Source organism: Opisthocomus hoazin, chromosome 21, assembly GCF_030867145.1.
Source record: "Opisthocomus hoazin isolate bOpiHoa1 chromosome 21, bOpiHoa1.hap1, whole genome shotgun sequence".
NCBI classification, from domain to species: domain Eukaryota; kingdom Metazoa; phylum Chordata; class Aves; order Opisthocomiformes; family Opisthocomidae; genus Opisthocomus; species Opisthocomus hoazin.
Window position 1 is genome coordinate 11,639,515 of NC_134434.1, and position 6,017 is coordinate 11,645,531.

Consider the following 6,017-nt stretch of genomic DNA (forward strand, 5'->3'; position numbering starts at 1 on the left):
CGGGCGCGGGAGGGCGCGCCGAGCCAGCCCGGGAGCGGCGCTCGCAGGGCCGGGGCAGCGGCTCCATCGCCCTCCCTCGACCCCCCGGGCTGACCGCGGGCCCCGTACCCGGGCGGGTCGAGGGACGGCGATGAGGATGCTGCGATGGAGCTGCGAGACCCCCCCCCCCCCCCATCACCTGCAAAGCTGTCGTGGGGGTCTCCGGTGTCACCTCCATCTGTCACCTCCAGCGGAGGGCTGCGAGGATGATGAGGGGACTGGAGCACCTCTCCTACGAGGAGAGGCTGAGGGAGCTGGGCTTGTTCAGCCTGGAGAAGAGAAGGCTGCGAGGGGACCTTAGAAATGCCTCTAAGTATCTGAAGGGTGGGGGTCAGGAGGACGGGGCCAGACTCTTTTCAGTGGTGCCCAGTGACAGGACAAGGGGCAACGGGCACAAAGTGAAGCACAGGAAGCTCCAGCTGAAGATGAGGAAGAACTTCTTCCCTCTGAGGGTGACGGAGCCCTGGCCCAGGCTGCCCAGAGACGTTGTGGATTCTCCTCTGGAGATATTCAAACCCCGCCTGGACGTGGTGCTGTGCAACCTGCTCTGGGTGACCCTGCTTCAGCAGGGGCTTGGACCAGATGATCCCCAGAGGTCCCTTCCAACTCCCACCATTCTGTGATCTACTGCTGTAAAACCACAAAGAAAAGGGCATTTGGGAGGATTTCAGTCTGCGCCCCACGGCTGGGCTCTCAGACACCCCGTCTAACCTCTGCTGACGCCGTTGTCTGTCCCCACACTGGGTGAGCCGGGTCCCAGATTCACGCAGGGAGCACCCCACGCGTTGTCCACCCCCCAGGCCCTGCGCTCAGGAATGTTAATCCGAGCCAGCTTTACCCCTAAACAAGGTTTAAAGACGAAACAGTAAGTTTAATTGCTAGACTAAAGACAAGGGTTCAGAGGTCTATCTGCCGTACAGACACAAAAGGGAACCGTAAGACAAGATAATGCAGTTCTGGATTATACCTGTCAATCCACATTTCCCTCGGTGCCTTTCGTGTCTCAGCTAGATTAGGGCGATGGCAGCCCAACCTTCCCACCCACGGGCAGGTCCCTGCAGAGCTTACAGCTGCGCACGCCGGCGCGATGGCTGCGTCCTTCCCCTGGGGCTGCAGGACAGCAGGAGAGGCGAGAAAGCCCACCTACTCCTGCCCGTGCCCGGCCAGGCTGGGGCTTCCCTCTCCCCGCTCCCCCCATGCCAGCAGGGAATTGCCAGCTGGGGGTCAGGAACAGGGACGTCACGGGGTTGGTGGCTCTCAGTGATTTCCTCCTCCCCCTCCTCCCCAAAGTGCTTGGATTTACCTATTCTGACGTGCACTGGCTTTTTGACGAGCCACCCCTTTCGGAGCGCTGCATCTTCTGAAACCCCTGCCTGCACGAAGACCTGGTGAGCTCCGTCGCGGTCCAGGCACGGGGAGTGACACGTGGAGACCAAACACAGCACAGGACCCGTGAGCGCCGAGCCCAGAGCGTTGGGCCCAGCAGACCCTGCCCAGGGCACCGTCAGCCCCGGGTCCCTCCTTGCCAGGACCGGCTCATGGCAGCGTCCTCCAGGGAGCCGGCGGGGAGGTTGCCCGCTCAGTGCCTCAGTCAGCATTCAGCCAGCCAGCGTGTAACGTAGCAGCTCCGATGCACGCGTGCCGCTTCTCTACCATGTTTTTATTACAAGATGCATAAATTTTTGCACTAAATCAGCCTGATTTCAGAGCTCTGTTGCTTCTTAGGGCAGAGCCAGGTTTTGCCGGAACCTCTACCTTTCATTTTCAACTTTTGCTACCGAACAAAAGGGACATCTTTTCCCCACCAAGGGCCTGGATTTTCTTCTGTGTCAGAAGCGATAGCATGATGCTGATTTCTTCATATATCAGCTTTACATCAGTCCACGAAATGTGTCGTGCAAAAGTGACTTGTTCTGATCACACCGGCTGTGGCGTGAGCATCTTGTAAACTAATCCCAAACTACAAACTAGAATTTACAAACTAATTGAACCAGGCAGACTGAAGAGGGGACATAAGACCCAGAGAGGTGGACGACTTCTCTAAACGCTGCTCAGCGGGTTAACGCAGCTCAAAGAACAGTGCCTGGGCCACCCAAACCCCCATCAGTGCCAGTGCCACCGGTCCCCACCCTTCCTGGAACCAGGTATTTGCAAAGCAGATTTTGGGGTGACGCAAGGAGATCTTACACGCTTCAGCTACAGAGTCAAGCAGTGAACAATTCCAAAGCCTCTCTCTGCTGTGAGATTAAAGAGATGGCACTGCCGGGCCCTCTGTGGCACGAAGGGTGATACCAACCCAGCAAAGACGAAACGCACTCGCAGCAGGAGTTGCTTTCCAGTTTCCCTGTCTGCTGGTAAAGCTCTGCCAGCCAGCCCAGACTGGTAACTGTGGAGAGAATTACAGGGGACACTGCCAGGCGACGCATGAATCACAGCTGCGGGCAGCAATCGCTCCACCGGTGACACACGCTGGCTCTCCTGGACCCAGATTTACTCACCTCTTTACTCGGGGTTTGGTACAACTCAAAACAGAAAACCTGCTGCTTCCGCGCACAGGTTGCTCCCTGGCACGTTCCTACGCCCCTGAGGTAAGGGGAAAACCCTTCAGACGGAATAATTCTCCTTGTTCCTTACATCCACCAGCACCAGCCAGGATAACATCAACAAAATGTCACAGAAAGTTTGGTTTCAGTCCTTAATATATGTCAGCTGTAGCTTATAAAAGTTGGATTGGCTTTTTAAGAAAAACAGCCCCAAGATAGGTTTTACTGTAATTGTGTCTTCAACAGTCGGACGTCAGGAGCTTTTTCCCTAGGAATGGCAAACGGGTGAGCGACCAGAAGCAGCATCCGAGCACAGCTAGGTCAGGAGCAGGGCTGGGCCTGCTTCGTCTGAGCAGTCCTTGGAGCAGCGGCTGAAGGGGAGGCAGGTTTGGACGAGCGGGTCGGGAACCAGTCGTGGCTCCGTCCTCCAGACGGGCCCACCTGCCTCCAGCCGGAGCCTGGACCTCGGCTCGGCAGGCGCAGGTCCCCTCCGTACCCGCTGCCACCTCGGGAGCAGGGCTCTGGCAAGGCTCGCACGCTTGCTCCTGGCTCTTCCCATTTGCTGAACGTCCCGCACGCAGCAGCTGGAGCAGGACCGCGTGTGCTGTGCCCCACGGATGAGGGCAACAGAGCAACGGGGGCTACGTCATGAAGAAACCGGGGTTGGACAGACATGGGCGCAAACTGAAATGCAAGGCTGGGTTTGCTCCATGGTGCTGCAGAGCCCTTGAATCATTAACACTTGCTGTCTTGCTAGCTGGTTCATCAATGAACTAGTTGAGCTGCATTGGTATGGTCTTGGGACCCCATTTCTTGCTGATTGATTCATTACACAGGCGGCACTGTGAAGGCGCAGCTCCTGACAAGGGGTCATGGTGGCACTTTGTGGAGCACCGCTGAGACGGGCCTGGAGGGCGCCCGGCTCTGCAAAACGCTCTTGCTGAAACAGGGCAGAAAGCAGAGAACCCAGCACACCTCCAAGCCGAGATGACCAGAGTCACCCACCAAGGCCAAGGGGCAGGGGCAGGGCTGCGGGCTCAGCTCACCGGCATCCACCCCAGGTGACTCTTCCCAGGCCTCGTGCCCCACGGTTGCAGTCATGCTTCCCACCACCTTCTTGGAGCCCGACACAAGGCAGCATCTCGCAGCACTGACCCTATCCTGCTGGCCTGACGCTGAGTTTCACCTCGTTGCTTTACCTCTTCCTAACCAGAAAATCCGCACATCCTTTTGGCAAACGTTGTTCTCCTGCCACTCAACGGGCCAGTTCTGAAATGCTCAGCGTCCTTCTTCTTTTCTGCAGTACGAGACGTGCGTGCCAGCGGCTGGGCACGCACAGCTCTTTAAACATCTGCAGGAGCCAGTCCCGCTGGGGTGACAAGCACGAGCAGAGGCCCAAAATCAAGCCAGGCTGCTCTTGGTCCCAACCCAGACAGGATGCTGTTTTCTTGATGTGGACGCGGTTCTGTTTGGAGAAAAGTCATTTACCATTTCATGACGCTAATCGAGTGCACATCCATGGGAAAATACAGCATCCTGGAGCGCCTAATCCTGCAGTGCTGTGGCACACAGCGACCTGGCCAGAGGCGAGGTGACCAGCCAACGCCACCTCCCTTTTCACAGAATCATGAATCACAGAATGGTAGGGGTTGGAAGGCACCTCTGTGGGTCATCTAGTGCAGCCCCCCTGCCGAAGCAGGGTCACCTACAGCAGGCTGCACAGCACCGCATCCAGGCAGGTCTTGAATATCTCCAGAGAAGGAGACTCCACAACCTCCCTGGGCAGCCTGTTCCAGGGCTCCGTCACCCTCAGAGGGAAGAAGTTCTTCCTCATGTTCAGGCGGAACTTCCTCTGCTTCAGTTTGTGCCCGTTGCCCCTTGTCCTGTCGCTGGGCACCACTGAAAAAAGCTTGGCCCCATCCTCCTGACACCCACCCTGCAGATATTTAGAGGCATTTCTAAGGTCCCCTCTCAGCCTTCTCTTCTTCAGGCTGAACAAGCCCAGTTCCCTCAGCCTCTCCTCATAGGAGAGATGCTCCAGTCCCCTCACCATCCTTGTAGCCCTGCGCTGGACTCTCTCCAGTAGCTCTTCATATTTCTTGAACTGGGAACATACAGCACCTAGCACACTGAGATGTAGGGCTCTGGTTCCAGGCTTCTGCACGCTGTTGCGTGTCCTCTTCCATACTTCTGTACCTACAACGGTTTTTTTTGTCCTTGTTGATCTTCTGCAGCGCTCTGAGATGTTCCTCAGTCACAGGACCATGTTTGCAGCTTGTTGGTCTTCTGCAGTGCTCTGAGATGTTCCTCAGTCACAGGTCCGTGTTCACATCCCTTGTCCCCTTGCAGGGTGCCAGGAAGAGAGACCCTGCATGTTTTTATACCACTTCTTCCACCCTAAGAAGTCATCACTGTTGTTCCCTCTCTTCTCTTCTGCCGCAGTGCACCCCGTGGCCTGGTGGACTCCAGCTATTCCGGAGCAGAGGTGAGCTGAGGATTGCCGATGTCTGAACCTTGTGTGCCTGCCAGCAGCCTCCTCTCCTTCCGTACCGCAGCAGCTCCATCACTGCACGCATCTGCTGGACTGATATTAATGCCACGATAGCCAGGGAAGAGCTGGGGCAAAGGGCCCAGGGCATTTGGGATTTTGTCCCGAAAAACGCAGGCGCTAGTACGAACGCGCGGAGGCACAGCTTGCAGTGAGCGTTGGGGGGGTCAGGACCACCAGGGCAGCCAGCGGCCACCCCAGCTGCAAAGAGCCAAACGGCGGGGCTGGGCCGCCCTGGGGGCGAAGGCAGCGGGGTGACCGCGAGCAGCACCGCTGCGACTCGGAACAACTCAGCCACGGGCAAGGCAAGTGCCCAGGGCTTGATGCGATCCCTCCGCGCGCAAGCCCAAGCGCCACGTACCGCCCTCGAGCCCTCGGCTGTGGCTTCGTAACCACACCAGGGGCACCCCGGGGACATCGCTGTCTCTCGCAGCGTTTCGCGGCCGAGTCCCGGGCGTGCTCCCACCGGGGCAGCGGGCAGCACCGCTGTGCAGATGTAAGAGGAGATCTTGTTTCTCTCAACCTGAAACCATTTCCGTTCCCCCACTGCCCTCCCTCCCCTCGCCCCCTAATTCGTCCCTGGGGTTTTAATATCTATTTCTCCAAGTGCCATGGGCCAAATTTACTGCTCGCATAACTCCACCGACTTCAATGGAGAAGGGCGTTTAGGGTGCTCCAAGGAGGCGTAAGTAGGAGTGATGTGATGGAATTGAGTAAAGGAAAATATAGTCTGACTGTCAAGAAGAGTTTCCTACCAGCGAAATCTATAGACTGTGGAAGTTTCCCTTGGGAACAAGCAGAAACCAAGTTGCTGAAGTCATTTTAAAACAGCGCAAGAGAATAGGAAATCGGCCCAGTGACTGGCCAAAAGGAAAGGCGAGATGACA